Below are 21689 nucleotides of genomic sequence, written 5' to 3' on the forward strand. Positions count from 1 at the left end.
CTTTCTCACCATTCAAAGCACTCTTTGACCACTAGCATAAAATTTTTATTTCTAGTTAGTTAGTTACAAGTTCCATGGATCATTTTGCACATTAGATTGCAGTGATGTGGAATGAGTCATTATAAATTCACACTGCAAATTAGTTTGTATGTATGGTTACATTCTGAACATTTTGAAGTGGCTTCTCTCTCTCTCTCTCTCTCTCTCTCTCTCTCTCTACAGAAAAAAAGATATACAGATGTGAGTCAGTAACTCATACCCACCACCTTTCACACATTACTGTGATAGGAACCCTTCTACAGATCAAAAAGGAGTTGTCAAGGCAAAACTTTCTCAGTTTTTTTTAAAATTTTACTTTGCTGTCAGAAATTTTATATCACTGGATAAGTGATAAAATTTTTTATTGCAGCATTGTGCATCGCGTTTGGTGCTCAAGACAACCATATTGTGTAGTAATAAATGTCATTTTCCCTTCTGGTGGTGTAGTTATGTACATCATTGTTCCTTTTGAACTGTAATGCATTATTTACAACAAACTTCATAAAGGAATAAATATACTGTGAATCAATAGTCAGAAAGCCCAACTCCTTAAACAGATGTCTACAAGATGATCATGGGTGAGCACCACATATTATTCTTACAACACATTTTTGAGCAATGAAAACTTACTTTATTAAAGATGAGTTACCCCAGGACATTATTCCATATGACATTATTGGACGAAGATATGTAAATATGTCAATTTATTGATTTGTCTCTCCGCAAGGTTTGCATTGATTGTAAGTGCAAATGTGGCAGAACTAAGTTGTTTTAGGAGTTTCAAAATGTTGTTTTTCCAATTTAAATTCTTATCAGTGTGGACACCTAAGAATTTTGAAGTTTCCACCTTATTTATTATTTCCTCACCATGTGCTGCACCTATCACTCTAATACCCCTCGGTGTGCAGAACCAAATTTTTAAAATTGAGGGCGAGACCATTCCCAGAAGACCAGTCAAAGATACTGTTAAGAACTTTTTCTACCATTGTTTATTCTTGGATTGATTACAATAATAGTGTTGTCTGCAAAAAGAATTATTCTGCTTTTTGTATATTAGATGGAAAATTGTTTACAGATATGAGGAACAATATTGGGGAAAGCCATACGTGACGTCTCCCGAGTCAGTATTACGTCCCTGGACTATATTGGTTGAATTACTAATTACAGCTTTCTATACAGTACACTCTATGTCCCCCATTAGTCTCATAGATAGTTGAGTAGTATTCAAGTATGGGCTATACAAGTGTTTTTATACAATCTCTCATAGAGACAAACTGCAGTTTCCCAGTATGCTGCAATTGCCTTGCCTACTGCTTAACCTGTCTGGTGTTTCAACTCTATATACATACACATTGTTACTCCTAAATATTTACAGTACATGAGTGACTCTAGTTGTGACTTATTAATCCTGTAGTCAAAAAAATCATGGTTTTTCGTTTCATGAAGCACACAACTTTTTATTTCTCTGCATTAAGAGCTAGTTGCCAGTTTTTGTACTAGGCTGGTATTTTGTTAGGCTGAATTATTACTGCAACTTTCACTGGATACAATTTCCTCAAAGATATATGGATCATCTGCAAGAAACCTCACATTGCAACTAATGCTATCCAATAAGTCATTAATGTGTAACATGAACAGCAACAGTACTATTACACTCCCCTTTGGCACAGCATGTATTATTTGAGTCTGTAGATAGATCTCCACACAGAATAGGTCTAATGTGCTACATCCTGCATGTCACTTCCAGATCTGGTCGAGTATTCCATGGGAATGTATTTACTTTATAAGGCTTCAGTGTAGTTACAAATTAAAAACTGTTTGAACGTCTGTAAAATCTGAATTAATCTGGTTTCTTCTGTCGATAGCACTGAGGATATTGTGTGTGGAGAGCACGATTTGAGTTTTGTGTGTTCAGTGTTTCCGGAACCAGTGTGGATTTTCACGTAGAAGGTTATTTTGTTCTATGTATATCTTATATTATTTGATTTCAAAATAGGCTTTCAGGTTCCATTACATACATGTGAGGAATATAGGATGGTATTTTTATTGATTAGTTGGACTTTATTGTTTATAGATTGGTGTGATCTACGCTCACTTTGTTGCAGGGAACATATCATTGCCCACAGGATCTGTTGGTAAATTACACTACTGGCCATTAAAATTTCTACACCAGGAAGATGACGTGCTACAGATGCGAAATTTAACTTACAGGAAGAAGATACTGTGATATGCAAATGATTAGCTTTTCAGAGCATTCACACAAGGTTGGCACTGGTGCCGACACCTACAACGTGCTGACATGAGGAAAGTTTCCAACCGACTTCTCATACACAAACAGCAGTTGACCTGCGTTGCCTGGTGAAACATTGTTGTGATGCCTCATGTAAGGAGGAGAAATGCGTACCATCACCTTTCCGACTTTGATAAAGGTCGGATTGTAGCCTATCGCGATTGTGGTTTATCGTATCGCGACATTGTTGCTCACGTTGGTCAAGATCCATTGACTGTTAGCAGAATATGGAATTGGTGGGTTCAGGAGGGTAATACGGAATGCCGTGCTGGATCCCAATGGCCTCGTATCACTAGCAGTCGAGATGACAGGCATCTTATCCGCATGGCTGTAACGGATCGTGCAGCCACGTCTCGATCCCTGAGTCAACAGATGGGGACGTTTGCAAGACAACAACCATCTGCATGAACAGTTTGATGACATTTGCAGCAGCATGGACTATCAGCACAGAGACCATGGCTGCGGTTACCCTTGACACTGCATCACAGACAGGAGCGCCTGCGATGGTGTACTCAACGACGTACCTGGGTGCACGAATGGCAAAATGTCATTTTGCCGGATGAATCCAGATTCTGTTTACAGCATCATGATGGTCGCATTCATGTTTGGTGACATCGCGGTGAACGCACATTGGAAGCATGTATTCGTCATCGCCATACTGGCGTATCACCCGGCATGATGGTATGGGGTGCCATTGGTTACACATCTCGGTCACCTCTTGTTCCCATTGACGGCACTTTGAACAGTGGACGTTACATTTCAGATGTGCTACGACCCGTGGCTCTACCAATCATTCGATCCCAGCGAAACCCTACATTTCAACAGGATAATGTGCGACTGCACGGGCCTTTCTGGATACAGAAAATGTTCGACTGCTGCCCTGGCCAGCAAATTCTCCAGATCTCTCACCAATTGAAAATGCCTGGTCCATGGTGGCTGAGCAACTGGCTCGTCACAATACACCAGTCACTATTCTTGATGAAGTGTGGTATCGTGTTGAAGCTGCATGGGCAGCTGTACCTGTACAAGCCATCCAAGCTCTGTTTGACTCAATGCCGTTATTACGGCCAGAGGTGGTGGTTCTGGGTACTGATTTCTCAGGATCTATGCAACCATATTGCGTGAAAATGTTATCACATGTCAGTTCTAGTATAATATATTTGTCCAATGAACACCCGTTTATCGTCTGCATTTCTTCTTGGTGTATCAGTTTTAATGGCCAGTAGTGTATAATCAAAAGTCAGGCTAATTCACTCACAAATTCTGTGTTGAACTTGCCTGGGATTCCATCAGAGCCTGAGGATTTCTAGATTTGTAGCAGTTAAGCTGATTTTCAACATCATTGTTACTGACTGCTATGTCACTTATCTTAGTTTGATACATTAAATTAATAAAAAAATATGCTTACGTGAATTTTTCATCATTGTCAGTGTACTAACAGCAAATTTGAATTTTTTAGTTTATGCTTTTAACTTTCAACTCAGTCATTTCCAGACCAATGATATTTTATCTGCAATCGATAAATTTACTCTTCTCTGTCATATCAGAATTTTTGCATCATCATCATCGTCATCATTATCGTGGAAAGATCCTCTAGAATTCTTCTACCAGTATTTGCAGTATGTATACATTTTTAAAATCTGTTACCTGTTTTCTCTTCATTATGTGATGTATTAGGCACTTAAAAAATTCTCTGTTGGTTGGATTAATGCCATCCAGTGCCTTGTATACGTACTCTGTAAACTGACTTGTTCCCTATCATTTTTATAAAAAAAAAAATCATTCAAATGCTCTAAGAAACATGAACTGACTGGGCTGACCAACACTTATGCTGACACTATACTGACTTTTATACTGCAGAAAATCCTGTTTCATTTTTAAATTTCTTTTGTTTTTCATTATTTCTTATTAGTTTTCTTTAGCTACTTCCATTTATGAAAGGCCTGAGAAGATATTTAATGTGTGACATACAGTTCAGGTTATTATAGTTTAGTATGGTACAGTAATTTATTATTACATGGACGTTTTTTTACAGTTATACAAAGCATTCCAAGAGGAATGGTCAGAATTCAGGGATATGAGAGAAATGGTCATTCAAAGCAAAACGAGTCGTGTAAACATGGGCTCTAAAATGCCTGTTTTAAGAAATATGGGCACTCTTCATTACAATACTATGAAACGCATCTCTTCTACTGAGCAAGTGCTCTTAGCTATTAAGATATGCATTTTAGAGCTCATGTTCACTAGACTTTTTTGTTCTGAATGATCATTCCTGTCACATCCCTGAATACTGACCATTCCATTAATACAATAAAAAAGCATGTCATACATATAGACATGTAAGTATATACAGATGTTGTTAATGAAGATAGACTTAGTTGATCAGCCATGTCCCAGTTGAGGGAATCACCCAGGCTGTTGTATGAAATGATTTAGGAAAACCTAAATCAGAATGGTTGAATAAGAGCGTTAGACCCCGTTCACATGAATCTGAAGCCAGCATGTTAACAAATGCTCTACCTCAGTCAGTTTATAGCTGTTGTACAGTGAGCCTTTATTGTTACGTACTTGGAACAGTTTAGCCTTATAACATGAGAAGTAGATATAAAGTAGAATATTCTGTTTCGTTTATTAATTTTCTCACATGTGTTATCTCCAGCCTTCTGTAGTACAGAACTGGATCTTCAGCGACAGTCCACTTGCAGAGAACCATTTAATAATTTTTAAGAAATTTTTATTTACATTCATATTTTTCGATTAGGTTTGATTACAATACTTGCATCATCAGCAAAGAAAATTTTACAACTTCTCAGGTATATGGTAACAAATAATATATGTGTACTTGCAGACTGAAGCAATGAATGAAAAATCATACCAAGGCTGGGATTCGAACCCAGTTCTCCATCTCACTAGGCTGATGCAGTAACCACTATGTCTTCCGGGCACAGTGGCTTTTCACAACTGCATGGACTACCCTAGTGTGCCTCCCTCTTCAATCCAAATTACCATTCATGCCTCACCCCACTTGGTATTCCCCCTAAGGTCTCTGGAACCACATAGTTTCATATGAAGGTGAGGTGCTATCCCAGTACAGTTGAAAGCCTCTGCTATGCTACTCAAGTTTAGGGGGAGTATCAAGTGGTCTGAGGTGTCAATGGTAATTTGGAATGAGGAGGGAGGCGTGCTAGGGTAGTTCGTGCAGTTGTGCATCTACCTTGTGAACAGAAGACCTGGGTTCAAATTCTGGCCTTGGTACAAATTTCCGTTAGTCACTTCAGTCTGCATGTATGTGTCATAGATGTGTGTGTCTTGGAAAGGTTTTGAAATTATGTATATATAACGAGAAGAATAGTGGACCAAATATTGATTGCTGTGGTACATATGTAAAGATTGTACCTCACCATGAAAATGCTGTTTCACTGTGTTTTTTTGTGGCATTCTTAATGTGACACTTTGCATGCCTTTAATTAGGATGAAAACCAGTTACTAGCAAGTTCTCTGATGATATATTTTTTGAGATTCTGGGGAAGAATACTGTGAATTATATATAATCATATTTAATTTGCCAAGCCCCAAAAAATACCAGTTGGAACTATTATGTAATTTAAATTTTATATAATCTGATTTGCAAACTGAAAAATGTATTTTGAAATTCATAGTGGGACTGACTAAGTATGTTATTGTTGGATAGGATTGTTATTTCTCTTGCTTGCGTAATTTTTTCCATTATCTTCAAGAAGGAGATAAGTAGTGACACTGGTCAGTAATTGTTAATATCTCTTTTACTACCTTCCATATAAAGGCATCTGAGGGTTGCATGCTTCAGCTTTTCTGGTAATATTCTTTGTGAAATTGATTTATTATGTATCTTGATATGGTACACAGTTGCTTAACTGTTTTACAGGCAGATTGATGTAAGGAATTGGTTAATATGCTGGACTCATTGGAGAGAAGTCGGATTCAAATCATAGTCTGGTTTTTGGCTGGCGTCCAGATCCTTATTGGACTAAGTTAGTGCCTTGTTCTAATGACTTAGATGTTGTTGATATGCTAAAGGTTAACATTTGTTCTTCTTTATCAGAATACCAATTGATTAATACGCTATTAACATTCAAGTGCTATCCTCAGAAAACTTACATAATTGTCATTATGTCTGTCAGATATATGCCATAAATTACAATATATATCCACTTTTTACACAAGTATTTTAGGACAATGTGGTAAATAAATACATGTACATCCTTTTGCTCTTTTAATAGCCACAAACCTGCTAAACAGCTAGCAAAATCTTGTAAAAGAAAGAAAATGTAAATAGATGTATTTATACTTTGAAAACATACTGCAATAATGAAGTTTAAACACAAAAACAGGGGAGAATAATAGTATAAAGAACAAAATTAGTCACGGTCTTCTTCATAATGTTTATTTCCTGTGTCACACCCATCAGCAGAAACAAAAATGCAATGTTGCAGGCTTAAATACTGTCCACATGTCTTGCAGGTATATTTTGTCAACTTGTTGTTTTCATGGCCTATCAGTGTTGGCAACGCTTCCTATTTGCACTGTTAGTGATCACCAGATTGGCATGAGTAATGACAGGTTGTCAATTTTCAGATGAGATTTCATGAAGTCTTGTAGAAATTGAGTGAGATAAACAAGGCATAAGTGACCACCTTTTCAAGTGATTATCAATAATTTCTCCTCCAAATATTCTAAGAAACAGCTGATATTTGAGTTGTTTAACTCTGTTTCCCATATGAATGACATGAGAATTGATTCCAGCAATATTTTAAACTGAAAAGTAAACAACCATCAGCCAGCGTGTAGTACCACTCACGACACTGTGAGTGGAGCACATTTTGTCAGCTGTATCTACTCCAGTCTTATATACATTATAGTAAGTTGCCATTTCAGGCTTTTTCTTGTCACCAGTATCTTTATCAGTTCAGTCTTCCCTGTGTAAACTTGGGATGAGCAGTACATTTTTATTTTTACTTTTATTTTGAGACTCGTATGAAACTAGCATTCCTTCTTTATGGAATACAAAAAGGCTGTAAAAGTTCTCTCTGTTTTTCACCTCTTTTACCTATTTAGGGATCTCCCATTTGCTCTTTTTTAGCGTTCCCTCAAAAAGCAGGCAATGTTTTGCCGATAAGGATTGAAGAAGAGTGACGTCACTAAACCACTCATCAGCCATTGCATTATGTCCTGTGTTAGTTACGGGAGTAACCATTCTTTGTACTAGGTCTGTGCATGTGTTACTGCATTGGAATGGTCCCTCTGGTTGTTTACCAGAATAAATTTCCAGTCTGATGGTATAAAACATTTTTGAATTGATAACTGCAAATATTTTTTTCACGTATTTTGATGGAATATACTGAGTGAATGGGGATCTGGTTCTAAAGGCTTCTAGTTTTTCATCAGTTGTGACATCAGCTCCCACACAACTGCAAGTGCTGCAGTTGTTTACAGACTTTTCAAAGAAATCATTAATAGCTCCTAAACAGTCTATTGTTCTCCTTTCTAGTCTACTTTTTCTATCATAAAATTTCAAAGTTTGCAATAAGAACTGAGGGACATCATCAAATGGAAGATTTGTATGCCAAATCCATTTTTATCCCTCAACTCTTCAAGATTGTTTCTTCCACCTTTCTAATGTCCTGCCATGTATAAAAGGTCTATGAAGGCATGTATGAGGGGTATTCATTATGTAACCAAACACATTTCTTTTTTCTTTGCAATTTCGGTTGAAAAAAACTGGAATTTGCTATGGGACATTGTGGAATAATCAATCCCTCTTCAGCCCTGTATTTTCATGAAGTCCTGATAGGTGGTGGCATTATATGTAGCCTTCAAAATGGCGTCTGTAACGGAAGTGCATTTCAGGCAGACAACTGTCACTGGATTTCTTGTGGTGGAAAACCAGAGCATCTCAGATATCCATAAGTGCTTGCAGACTGTCTACAGAGACCTGGCAGTGAACAAAAGCACAATGTGTTGTTGGAAGAGGTCTCTGCCACATTGGAACAAGGTCTCACAAACCTGTCCAATTGCCCACGTGCCGGCCGGCCGCACACAGCTGTGACTCCTGTAATGTTGGAATGTGTGGATACTCTCATTCAAGGTGATCGATGGATCACAATCGAACACCTTGCTGCTCAACTGAACATCACCAGTTGGGGTACTCAAAGGTGTGAGCCTGCTGGGTTCCTCGCTGCCTAACAGAAGGCCATAAAGAATGACGGGCCATCTGTGCAGAATTGCTTGCTCATTACAAGGTTTATCATGACAATTTTTTCGAACCTCATAATAGGCAATAAAACATAGGTTCATCACTTCGAGCCAGAAACAAAACGCCAATCCATTGAGTGACACCACATCACCCCTCCTCTGAAGAAAAAGTTCAAAGCCGTACCCTCAGCTGGTAAAGTCACGGCGATGGTCTTCTAGGACTCTGAACAGGTTATTCTGTTTGATATTTTCTCTCATGGTGCAATGATCAACTCTGAAATGTATTGTGCTACTCTCAGGAAATTGAAGAGATGACTTCATTGTGTTGTTGCCACAATAGTGCAAATGAATTTCTCCTCCATGACAATGCAAGGCCTCACACAAGTCTGCACACCCAAAAGGAGCTGACAAACTTCGCTGGGGTGTTCTTCCTCATCCACCCTACAGCCCAGATTTCACACCTTCTGACTTCCATCTGTTTGTCCCAATGAAGGATGCACTCCATGGGAAGCAGTCTGTGGAAGATGGGGATGATCTGGATGCAGCAAGACTTTGGCTCTGACGTCCAATAGAGTGGACAATGCAGGCATTCAGGTCCTCCCAGTAAGGCGACGTAAGGCCATTGCATTGAATAGAGATTATGTTGAAAAATAGAGTTTTGTAGCCAAAAGAGTGGGAAGTAATGTGGTGTATAGGGATTCTGAATAAAACCAACCTGCTTTCAGAAAAAAAGGTGTTGCGTTAGTAATTCAGCAGTCTTTGTTTTTCAGTCCCATCAGTATGGCGTGTAAATATAGGCTGTAAATAATGTGGGATGCTGTCAGTGTACTGATTTGAATATGTAATAATCATATCTACTATGTCATTGTCAATGAGACACTTTCACATGTTTATGAACTTCCAGCATGCTGGAGTAGCTGTGGATCAGCAACTTCTGTTAACCAGGTGAACGAAAAACCAGCCCAAAGCTGCAAATTTTACTTTTTTATTCACTCAATTGCTAGTTTTGGGCTGAGACCCATTTTCAAATCATTGTAACATAGTCGAAAATGGCACTTTTGAAGATGTGAAAACCGTATCAAAAATTTGCACATCTCTGGAAATGACATTTTCGACTATGTTATGATGATTTGAAAATGAGTGTTGGTCCAAAACTAGTCATTGAGTGAATAAAAAAGTAAAATTTGCAACTTTGGACTCAGTTTTGATTCTACTTCCACATATTGACAATTTTGTCAATATTTCGGGCCATTCCAATTACACCTGGCCGGCACTTGATTAGATTGTGCTTGGCAGTTTTCATCTGTTGACTGTTAGGTGTTTTCTCCCAAGTAAATGTTTCTGTTACCTTCTTTCCCTGCTTCTGGTGATAAACATAGAAATTCAGCTTTTCTTCTTCTTCTTCTTCTTCTTCAACAGAGTCCACATCTGTGCTGCTCTGCTCATTTTGTGAGTCTTCCTCCCACTCTTCAGTGTCATCTGATGCATCGGTCTCACAATCTTCCTCTTCTAAATTGTATGAAGATGCTCCAGGATGCACTTCATCCTCATCCATACCATCAAACTATATTTGGGTGGCCTCTTGCTAGATCAGCTGGCTTATTCAAGTCAAAAAGATGTTTCTCTAATGCCAGTCTGATTCTGTGATGGATGAAACTAATAGTTAGTTGGTGTTTTACTAAAATAATTAGAGTAAAAGCACATAAATGGAACTAAGAAGAAAATTATAGATTGAGCAAAAATACTTATGAATTAATTGTCATCGTATCTGAGTGATACACAGGCTTCCGATCATGACGACTTTCATTTCCAAAGGGAGAAAAATAACAATAAATTCGAATGCTACTAACACAGTTGGAATAAAATGACAACAATACACTTAAGAACAAAAATATAGGCTGATCAAAAATAATTACAAATTTGAAGTTGGCGCATCTGAGAGATACAAAGTCCATTGAGAATGATAGCCTTCACTTTAAAATGGCTTTAAAATGGTTGTTGTTTGGCACCTCTTGAGTTAGGAACATAGATGGTGGGAGGCTACCTCCTCTCTACAGCCGCACTTGCCATTAGGCTAAGAAGTCAGTGTCTCTGCCCGAGATATGAGGATAGCTATCGAGTGTTCATGAAAATGTCACATGTGTAAAATATTATTATTTACGTTCACTCTGTCCAGAAGCACAGAATTTGTACGTAGGTGTTTTTGTCTCACCAGTTCCCTCCTGCCAAAATTCTTCTACATTTCAAAAACAATTATTGGATTTGAATGTATGACATTTTATGTTGTGTGGAGTGTGTTTAGAATTTAGTTTCTGAAATTGAAATAATCTCTGCAAGAACAACTCAACCTCAAATGCAGCAAGGGGTTGAGGTGGAGTTACTGTTTAATGCATCCACAACACTCAGCCTCAAATGCAGACCAACTGGAGACACTCTCAAAGATTAAAAACAAGAACATGCAAATAGCTTCTGAAGTCTAAATGTTTCACTTCAATGTGGTGTGGCACAGAAAACTATTGGGTGGTTGAGGGAGCTCACATTTGAGAGGACAGTGTTTCAAACCCCCGTCCAACTATCCATATTTAGGTTTTCCATGACTTCCCTAAATCAGTTGTGATGACACTCACCTGCTTTGTTTCTTTGTTTGTTGTCCTCGGTGTTGACATACTGGCTGAAAAACTAGGTGGTCTATTGCAAATGATGTAGCCTACAGGTGCACATTTGTGTTTAACAGTCTTTTACTTTCACTGTTCACAAGCCCCCAATATTACACAGTTATATGACCAGTGCACTATTGTTTTAACTTTCCATAAGTCTCATTAATAGGTTGCAGGTGTACATCCACATACTGCTACAATAGTTTACAGTTGAACATCTATGAGCAGTAAAAAACATAACCACATAGTCCACAGTTCTTTGGGGATAATCAGGTACATATGGAGCAGACACTGTCATTGGTTTAACACATGGCCTATTGGTGCAACACTTATTTCACTGTTAAGTTGCTGCATTGTTGTCATTCTAACCAACACAGGTTCCTTGTCTGAAACTTGGCTGTGGAATGACTGTCTAGTGATCAAAAATTGGCCCCTTACATATCCTCTCAATAATAGGTACTGAAACTACGCATTGTTCAAAGTTAAATTTACAGAAATTACAATTAAATTTACTGAATACATCGAAAAATTGGTTCTTTTTAACAGTTTCTTATACTACAAAAGCCGAATTATTTGCTTAAATCATGAAATTAACAAATATAAGTACACAAACAATACTTTGGACAAAACTTAATTACTTTGGAATTAATTAAGAACCAGCTTTGCTAACATGTTTTCAGATAGAGCCAAATAGACACTTTAAGAATAGTAGCATTTCGTCTTCCAAATGTTTATAACTAGTACAGAATTTATATTTGTTTATACATCAGCAATAGAATTTAAATTACAAAACAATTACTAACTCTCACCCTATAATGAAAGTTACTAACTAGGAATAGTCAAAATAAACCAGGAAATCAATTACATACATAAAACTAAGCACAAAATTAGATCTTGTGTTATATTCTTTAAAACTGAGGGCCAACCTTTCTCTTTTATGAAAATACTGAATATACTCACATATGTTAATCAGTTAAAATCGAAAAAAACTAGTTTAAGGAGGCTGATGGCAAAACAAGAGGGCAAGTAAAAATAACCCAGCTTACTTCATCACACAGTCCAGGCAAATGCCAGGATGGTTCCTTTGGAAAGGACAAGGCTGATTTCCTTCCCCACCATAATAAAAAAATAGAAAAAGTTGTTTCTAAGTGTAGTTGCATGAGCAGGATTAAAAAAAAAAGTGTTCATTAATATTAACACCAATCATGTATACAAACATGTAAACTGACTTGTTACACATCATTTCAATCAAAGAATCATCCAAATGGCGTATGGAATATGTAACTAACAAACTAACTGAATAACTAACACTCCAATGACACAACTGTTGATGGAATGTTAAAGTCTAATCATCTTTGAGGGGGATTACAGGGAGAGGTAGAAGAGGCTTAAATGCCTGTTGTACTTGTGGAAGTCACTAAAGGAATGAGGCAGACATTACCCATGTGTTGACAGCACTTTATTTAGATATTGGGAAAATGTTTGTTGCCGCTGCAAATATGAATTCAGTTTTCTTACAATTATGTTACTGTAGATAGAGCCTTTTTGCTCATCAGTTGAATCTATGGTAGACATGGCAGTCCACTTACCTTGACATGGTGGTCAGAACAAAGTCTACCACATTATTGTTAATGACATGAAGGATCGATGTGCTTACATTTGGCAAAATACTGCTCCAACCAGACACTATGTCTCAGGAAGGAAGTAGTTTCAATCATCTCCTATACTCAAGGAATTAATGTGATTCCATTCTGATTGTGCTACCCTGCTTAATGTTACCCATTGTTTCCCTAAATCGCTTTTGGCAAATGCCAGGATCCTTTCTTTGAAAAGGTCACAGCTCATTCATTATCTAATCCACTACCATCAGAGAAAGTAGTCTCTCTCTTAATGATTTTCATATTGGTGATATGTTAAACTTTAGTCTTCTTTCTTAATTTAGAGGGTACTGTACCACACTTTAATCTTACCCTCTTATTGGGAGAATACAACAGTCTTTTCTATGTAACCACCAGTCTAACACTAGAATAACAGAATTTCTGTATATTCTGCCTTACTGTTTTTTTTTTTTTTTTTTTTTTTTTTTTTTGTAAGTTTTTCCTGGAGGTAGAATATTAGATATATGTATCAGATCAGGAAGAATTTAGTTGAGAAAGCCTTTCTAGCAGAGTTTATGTTGTTTGATGCCTGTATGAAATGTAGAACTTGTTTTATTTTCCACGTTTGTTTTTCACTGTTACTTTTCAGTGTTTGACATGGATCACATACACTTGCAAAGCATTGTCATTAGCTTCCATGATGATTTTAAGAGCTTCAGTTTTTTAAACAAACAGCTAATAATGAACCTCATGAACAATGTCATTGTTTGTCAGCATCTGATTGGTTGATTGTATAGTAAAGGTAAATTTTTAACAAGTAATTGTGGTTTACAGATTACTTATGGATATCCCTGGTATTTTTAAATATAAAAACTACATAATGTGCAGATGGTCTTGGGGAAAGCTGCATCATAGTTACTGGTAACTGTGATAACTGCAGAAGTTATTTACATTTGATTCTCTCTACACTTTCAGGCATTAGGGAGAAAATTCAGTCACATTTCCTTTTATCATTGAGAGGATGTGAAATCTATTGAGCCTTCAACATGGACCAAAATGCAACAAATAGAACACAGCTGTTGGATGCTGTATAGTTTTTCAGCTCTCATGTGGTGAAAGCATATGCATTAGCATGTGCATGTGCATGTATTGCTGTATATACTTCTCCATTGCAGTGCATCTATTTTATGAGGTTTGTAGAGGCTTAGATTTTTAAATATGTATTGATATTTCTGTTCTTTTGTTTGTCTTCCTAGCTCATTGCATCAGTCTGTCCATTCCCTGCTTTCTGTATTGAAATAAATAGCCCAGACTAGCTTTTCATATGCCATGCTTTAAATCTGTTGTTTCACTGTATTGACATCACAGTGGTGCTTAATGGGAAATTAGTAATACTGTATGCTGCAGTGACCAATTCAGTTTGTTCACTTTTTTGCTTTTGTTACACCTGGCTAGATGCTATACGGTTTTGTTACCGTGATTCACCAAGCTGTTGAGGCAAAATGTTGCAGTCATGAGAACAATGTTGGAGTTCATAGAGGCCTTGCTTTACAATTAGAGATGAAACAAGCACTAGGTATAAAAGCAACACTAAATTGTAGTGCTCAGAACCTGTAGAAAACATTTCAGTCCTTTGGGAAAAGAGGGAGGATTATTAGGATTTAGTGTCCTGTCAATGATGAGGGGTTTAGAGAAGGAGCACAAGCTGAAATTGAGAATGGCTGGTGAAGAATAAGAACCATTTTCTCTTCAATGGAATTTTCCTGTTATTTGCCATAAGCTATTTTGGAAAACTTAAATCTGTATGGCTGAAGGGGATGTCAACCTTTGCCCCCTCTGTGCCACCTTGCTCAGTTCAATTCTTTGGGTTCAAATTGTAATATATTACTAAGTGAAACAAAAGCAAAGCAGGCAATAGTTGTCAAATTACATAAATCAACAGGTAACCCTATGAGTCCCAACAATATTAAAAACTATATTTTAAAATTTTTCACAAAATTAATTTTTACTATCATTGTAAGCAATGAAAACAAGAAGAAATTGGCAAAAAAGAAACAATCAATTATATAAGTTCTTAGGCTTCCATGACCAATGCCATTTTGAATAAAATAATTTTGGGTATTAGGTCACATCATTATGAAACACTAAAGCAGCTAAATTGTGACATTTCGACCGACTTGTTATGGTGCTCTTCAGGTCGGTTAGTTACTGGATACTGGAGAATGTCTTTCCGTATATACTGTCTATTTCAGTTACGTGGTGGCTACCGGTGTCACATATGTGGGATGTTGGTGAACAAATTGAAGAGAGATAACTATGGAGAGGGGCAGGAGAGATGGCTGTATGGTAGGTTATTGCCTGTGCTACACTGGTGGCTAATTGGAAGGCGACTATAGTAGGTGAGTGTTAGGAAATAGCATATTGGCAGGCTATTTCTTGTGCCACTCTAGTAAGTAATTGGTAGGCAACTCTTGTCGTTGATTGGTAGGCAGTAGCAATTCGACAGCCTGTACCCAAGGGTAGTGTTTCCTGAAGTGAAGCATTAAGGTCACACCGCATGACATTTCTCTCATGACTGATGTTTCTGTTGTGAAACCCAGGTAAAGTGGTGCTGCTGGCTAACGAACACACTTGATCCATGAGGGTGGGATCACTGGCACCCAGGCCATGGGTAACTCTGAACCATTCTCGCTGTTCATGCTGTTAGGGCATTTGATTATTTCAGTAGCTTCTCTTATTTTTTGTTGCTGCATCCACAGCTGCTGATCAGGTATGGGAGGTTCTAGATAATTGATAGAATGGCCATATTGCTGGTGGTGTTCCGCTATATCTGAGTTGTGCTGTGCCAATCATAAATAATGTTCATGCTGAATCACATGAGTGCTTATGGGTCTACCGGCTTCACCAAAATGGACTTTACCGCATCCAAACCAAAGTTGGTAGATGCCAGCAGTGTGGAGAGCAGCATCCACTGGATCCTTAGTGGACCCCAACAGATCTTGAATCTTGTGGCCACTCATGAAGTACAGGATGAGTTTCTTCTGTATACTTGAAAAAAGAGACAGCATTGGTCGTATATTTTTTACTATTGCAAAATCAATTTTCTGTCACTGAGTGACCATCTTCAGTGCTAGAAGTTAAAAATTTTTTCACATTACGATCAGAGAGTACAACATAGAAAATCACAATTACATCTGCATATGACCATAACACTTGTTAGAAACAAACCTATATTGTATAACTTAAATTGGGATGCACTGTTGTCACTAAGCTTACGGCAATCACATAGACTGAGGTCGCTGTTTACCTGCACTTGTTCAGCAGACCTCGGTGTGACGGGGCTTGACACGCCCTCTATGTGACATGTGTCACGTGAAGACATAGTATTATTGGTTTTGCAAATTATTAACACTAAATAACTCTTGTACTTTTGTGAATGGTGTAGTAATTCAAATTTAAAATGTACGTACAACACATAGCAGACGCAGGAGAATATCTAAAATACATTGGCATATTGTTTTTTATAAACTATAAAACATAAAATAGATCGATGATAAGTTGTTAGAGTGCAGAACATATAAAAAGCAAAAGATAATGCCAAAGAATAATAAATGAACAACATAAAAAGAGAGGCGCAACACAGGTCTTTCTTAAAAACGTAACACCCACCATCTGGCGTGGGAAGTCAAAAGTACAACGTTCGTAATTTATGTAACAAACGTTAATACCAAGGAGTCAATATATAAAAAATATAATAACGTTAATACCAAGGAGTCAAATATATAAAAAATAATCACAGTACGAAACTGCCGTTACTTAATAATTAAAATGCCGTGCAAATGTAAGGTGCGAACAAGTAGTATACATCAATCATCGAGAAACCATCATGAGGAAGGACAAGTAATAGTGTCACTTATACCAAAATGTACATCGTACTTTAGAGAAATAAAACATAGACTATGCACGATATCCAGCACTTATTCAAATAGCAAAAGAATTGTTAACATACATTAAAAATAATTACGTAAAGTGATAACCGGTTTGTATTACTTTGTGTCAACGCCTACGAGATGTCGTTTTTTAAAAGATGCTTCTTTCTTTTTTTTTTCTGTAATTTACAGAACTTATGGACGCCTACTGAACATAATTTTACGACAGTCACACCGTCACACCGAGGTCTGCTGAGCAAGTGCAGGTAAACAGCGACCTCAGTCTATGTGATTGCCATAAGCTTAGTGACAACAGTGCATCCCAATTTAAGTTATACAATATAGGTTTGTTTCTAACAAGTGTTATGGTCATATGCAGATGTAATTGTGATTTTCTATGTTGTACTCTCTGATCGTAATGTGAAAAAATTTTTAACTTCTAGCACTGAAGATGGTCACTCAGTGACAGAAAATCGATTTTGCAATAGTAAAAAATATACAACCAATGCTCTCTCTTTTTTCAAGTATACCTGTTATCTGGTCGTAGTGCACAAGACAACATGGAGTCGCCAATCAATAAAATTTCTTCTGTATCTTCATCAGTTTTGTCCTTACTGTACCTCTTAGTTCTTTGTATGTTTCTGTTGCTGTATCCACTTGCACAGAATGTTGTCTTGAGCTCATTCAGCCCATTTTGTATGTGGTTAGTGCACCAATCTAGTGAACACAGACTGTCAGTATACATTGCACAGTGTCATTTTGTGCTGGATGGTGTTGTGAATCTGCATGCTGGTATTTGTTGCTGTGCATCAGTTTCCTGTAGAATTTATGTCCTAGTTTGCTGCTAGATGTTTTATACTCCTCCACATTCAGAAAGGAATTGCTCTGTTGTTTTCCATTTATAAAGAACAGTATCTTCTTATGTAAGCTGTTGCGCTCATGAAATCTGTATAGTTCTTTCCGATGCGGCCATATGATGAACAGTGTGAGCCCAGTGGCACAGAATTTAGTATCGTATGCTTAAAAGCTCCACAAATAAGTCAGCTTCTACAGGTGAAAGGGAGGACCTATTGCTATTCTGACTGTATGTTCATAAAATTTGCTCTGCCAACTAAAATATGTTGAAGACAAGCACAATTGCACCAGTTGCAGATGTCTGGTAGTATTTACTCCTATAGGATGGTGATGGTTTTAGCTATACACAAATAGGTAAACAAAGTTTTTATGTTAAAGTTAACCATAAGGTCCATAGCTAGTACTAGTAGGCTCATCTATGCCTGACCAGGTTGCTGGCAACGACTGAAACAATGTTGACAAAATAACGTACAAGCAAGTCTACGCACTGAATGAAGTTGTAAAGAACTGCCAATAGAGATAAGTTATAGAGCTCACACTGGAGCAACAAATGTCAATGGGATCAACTTATCCACATATTGTCTTGCAAAGCATCTGGCCAACAAATTATACAGCCTGGTTGGCCACACGTAGTCTTATGTTGAGGTTTCTATGCATTTGATCCAGCTCATATGGAAACAGCAAGTAATAGCTACAGATCTTGTGGTTAGCTTTGACATAAAATCATTCTTTACCAGTATGTCCGTAGCTGAAACCTTCAACATCCTGCAGGAGTAAATACCACCAGACACCTGTGGACCAGTGCAATTGTGCTTGTCTTTAACATATCTTAGTTGGCAGGGTAAATTTTATGGGCTCTCCCCTTTGTCCTGTAGAAGCAGACATATTCATGGAAGCTTTCAAACAGACTGTGCTAAATTTTACACCCTCACTGCTGGCTGAGGTAATTGAATGACACATTTGTCCTATGGTTGCATGAGGAAGCAAAACCACACCAATTCCATGAACATCTCAATGGCTTACATAAGAACATTGAGTTCATGTTAGAAATGGAAAACAATGGAGTGATTCTTTTACTGGATGTGAAGTTGGATAGAACATCTAGCAGCAAACTAGGACATAAAGTCTACAGGAAATTGACTCACGCCAACAGGTACTTGCATGCAGATTCGTACCACCATCCAGCAAAAAAAAAAAAAAAAAAAAAAAAAAAAAAAAAAAAAAAAAAAAAAAAAAAACACTCTGTGCTACATACCCTGAGAGCCCAAGCTCACCGTATTAGTGATGCTACCCACACACAACATGAACTGAATGAGCTCAAGACAACATTCCATGTGAATGGATACAACAACAACGACATACAATGTGCCATGATGAGGTATAGTGAGGACAAAACAGGCAAAGGTACAGAAGAAACTCTTCTTGTTGTTTGCCAGCCATGTGAGAGGTTTCAGCAACTGCATAGGGAAGGTTCTGTGTTGCAGAGGAATTAAATCCATCTTCCAAAGTGGCCACAAGATCTGAGACCTATTAGCACTCATGTCTCAGCATGAACATTACATATGACTAGGACAGAACAACAAGTTAGCTGTAACAGAACACCACCAGCAATGTGTACATTCTATCAGTTTTATAGAACCTCCTATGCTTGCTCACCAGCTGTAGATGCAACAGGAAAAATAAGAGAGGCTATTGAAGTAATCAAATGCCCTAACAGCATGAACAGGGAAGATGGCTACAAGTTACCTATGGCCTGGCTGCCAGAGATTCCATCCCTGCAGACCATATGTGTTTGCCAGCCAACAGCACCACTTGGGTCTAGCTGCATAAACAGTAGTCATGAGAGAACTACCGTGTGGCCTTAATGCTTCGCTACAGGAAAACACTACCCCTGGGTACAAGCTGCCAATTTGCTATTGCCTACCAATCACCAACAAGAGTAGCATATCACTTACTGGAGCGGCACAGGAAATAGCATGCTGATATGCGATTTTCTACTGTTCACCAACTATAGTTGACATCAAAGTAGCACAGGCAATAGTCTACCATACAACCATCCTCCTCCATAGTTACCTCTCTTCAACTTGTCCAGTGACACCCCAAATGTGTGATGTCAGTAGCCACCATATAAGCAAAATAGAGTATACGGGAAGATATTGTCCAGTATCTAGCAACTAACCACACTGAATAGGACCACAGCAAGTCAGTTGAAATGTCAGCCATTTAGTTGCTTTAACTCAGTTGTTTTAAGATCGTGGTTTCACTTTGGAACCACTGGGCGTATAGTTTTCAGTCACCCATCATTTAATGTGATATGTTTGAAAGCAATTTCGCATTTTTGGTAGATACAATCCCACATCTCAAAACTTCTGTGAACTCATAATGCCTAAAAGAGATTATAATCCTAAATAACAAGCAAAAATGGGCCTAAAATTTAATAAATGTACATCAAAAGTTCATACTGCCTCAGTGATTTCATATTGAAATGACTCAAAAAAGCAGTAGTATAAACTCAAATTTATGTACCAAAAACTGTAGATTTACTTACTTTCACTGTCAATGATCTCCTCAATGTGCTCACTAAATTAGGAAACTTCCTATGGAATTTTGGAATCTTTCAAGAGTATAATTGACAGAACTGCTGAACTGCTGATAGCAGCATGTGAAGACACATTGTCTCGCAGGTCCTAAGGATTTTCCTGAGGCAGTAGTGGAACATCTGTCTGGAAGTGCTTCTCCAAGTGAGCCAGCTCACAACCACTCTTATTAAGTGTATTGATGTTGAGTAAATTACTTCTGAATGTGATTTCTCCAACACTGAGGCATAGTGTAGTTGTTCCTTCTCTTTGTGGGAAAATAGGTTTGCTGTTGTCAGTGTGAAATACAACTAGCCAACTTTAGTATCATGAGGCATCTCAGAAATCAATATCTTCTAAATATTTTTGTTTTTGCTCTTTTTGGTGATTGGGGTGCTCAACATCTAGATTCTCATTGCCCATTAATATTTTTAATGAAACCTGCCTGACTGAATACTTCCCAACTTACAGAGAGGCTACTTTGATTGTCCTCTTCAAAACCAGACAAGGGCCATATGCCCCAATATTTAATGTAGTCATCCTGCCTGACTATGAGGGAAAAACCTTACAGCAGATGGTCAGTCACCTTCTTCATTGAATTTTTGGCTCCTGGAAGCTTCCTGCTTTTCATGTGTGAATTCGACTGGTATTGTACTGTTGTCATTCCAATTTATTTCTACACCTTTCTAAAACCTTGATGACATTTTTTAATGAAGACTTTTCCACTTTGGGTGTGTGAGTTGGTTTATTTTTATGTTTAATTGGCCAATTTTCACATTTAGGTCATTCTCCAGAGGAAAAATTGTATTTAGGATTGTCATTTTTAAAACACAATCAACTCAAAGTCTGGAGGAGTATCATCAGTGAAGGACAACATGTAGAACTGAAAACACATTTATTACTGATACCTTTGTACTGTGAGAATGGAATTGACGTACTGGATGAAGAGTGCAGCTATTTATACAAACAACAAATATTCCAGACTGCTGGTATTTTAACATACATCGAACATTCCAGAATATACAAATGTTGGAAGTATAAGATATTTCAAGAACCTTCCAGAACTGATAAATACTAAATAACAAATAACTGCTGGTGGTCAGATTTGAACTGGTGACCTTCAACATGGCAGTTAGTGAGGCTAATCACTACACCACACTGCACACAACACAGCACATTGCATTGCTCCCTTCCCTGGACAAAAAATGACCTGCTGTCTCAGAAGCTCTCATTGGAGCCGACTACAGTATCCTGGGTCAAGATCCAGTCAGTGGTTCTTTGTATGGCAGTGCTGGTGGATCTTTGTGTTCTGATTGTGATGTTACATTCTCTTCACTATGATGAGCATCAAAAGTAGCCCCCCCCCCCCCCCCTGCGATATGCTTTTCTGCACTGTTGTAGGAAATCATATGGAGGACATGGATGATGTCTCTGGACTTTTGCCTTCTTGATGAAGGGTCATAACTCTCAACTTCATATGTGACATCTGACAAGTGGTGAAGGATATGATACAG

The 21689-nt window shown here is 37.7% G+C and overlaps 1 protein-coding gene across 4 annotated transcripts in view; it reads left to right on the forward strand.

The window, feature by feature from the left end:
- Positions 1–21689, forward strand: part of LOC126248329 (glycoprotein endo-alpha-1,2-mannosidase) — a 70752-nt gene that overhangs the window by 20342 nt on the left and 28721 nt on the right. For 3 of the 4 annotated variants that reach the window (XM_049949224.1, XM_049949221.1, XM_049949223.1), the window contains exon 2: positions 13791–14007. The exons of the other annotated variant lie outside the window; for it this stretch is intronic. The gene's annotated coding sequence lies outside the window, so the exon portion shown is untranslated. The remainder of the gene's footprint in view (positions 1–13790; positions 14008–21689) is intronic. 4 annotated transcript variants of the gene reach the window in all.

The sequence above is a fragment of the Schistocerca nitens genome, chromosome 3 (genome assembly GCF_023898315.1).
Source record: "Schistocerca nitens isolate TAMUIC-IGC-003100 chromosome 3, iqSchNite1.1, whole genome shotgun sequence".
Classification (NCBI taxonomy): Eukaryota; Metazoa; Arthropoda; class Insecta; order Orthoptera; family Acrididae; genus Schistocerca; species Schistocerca nitens.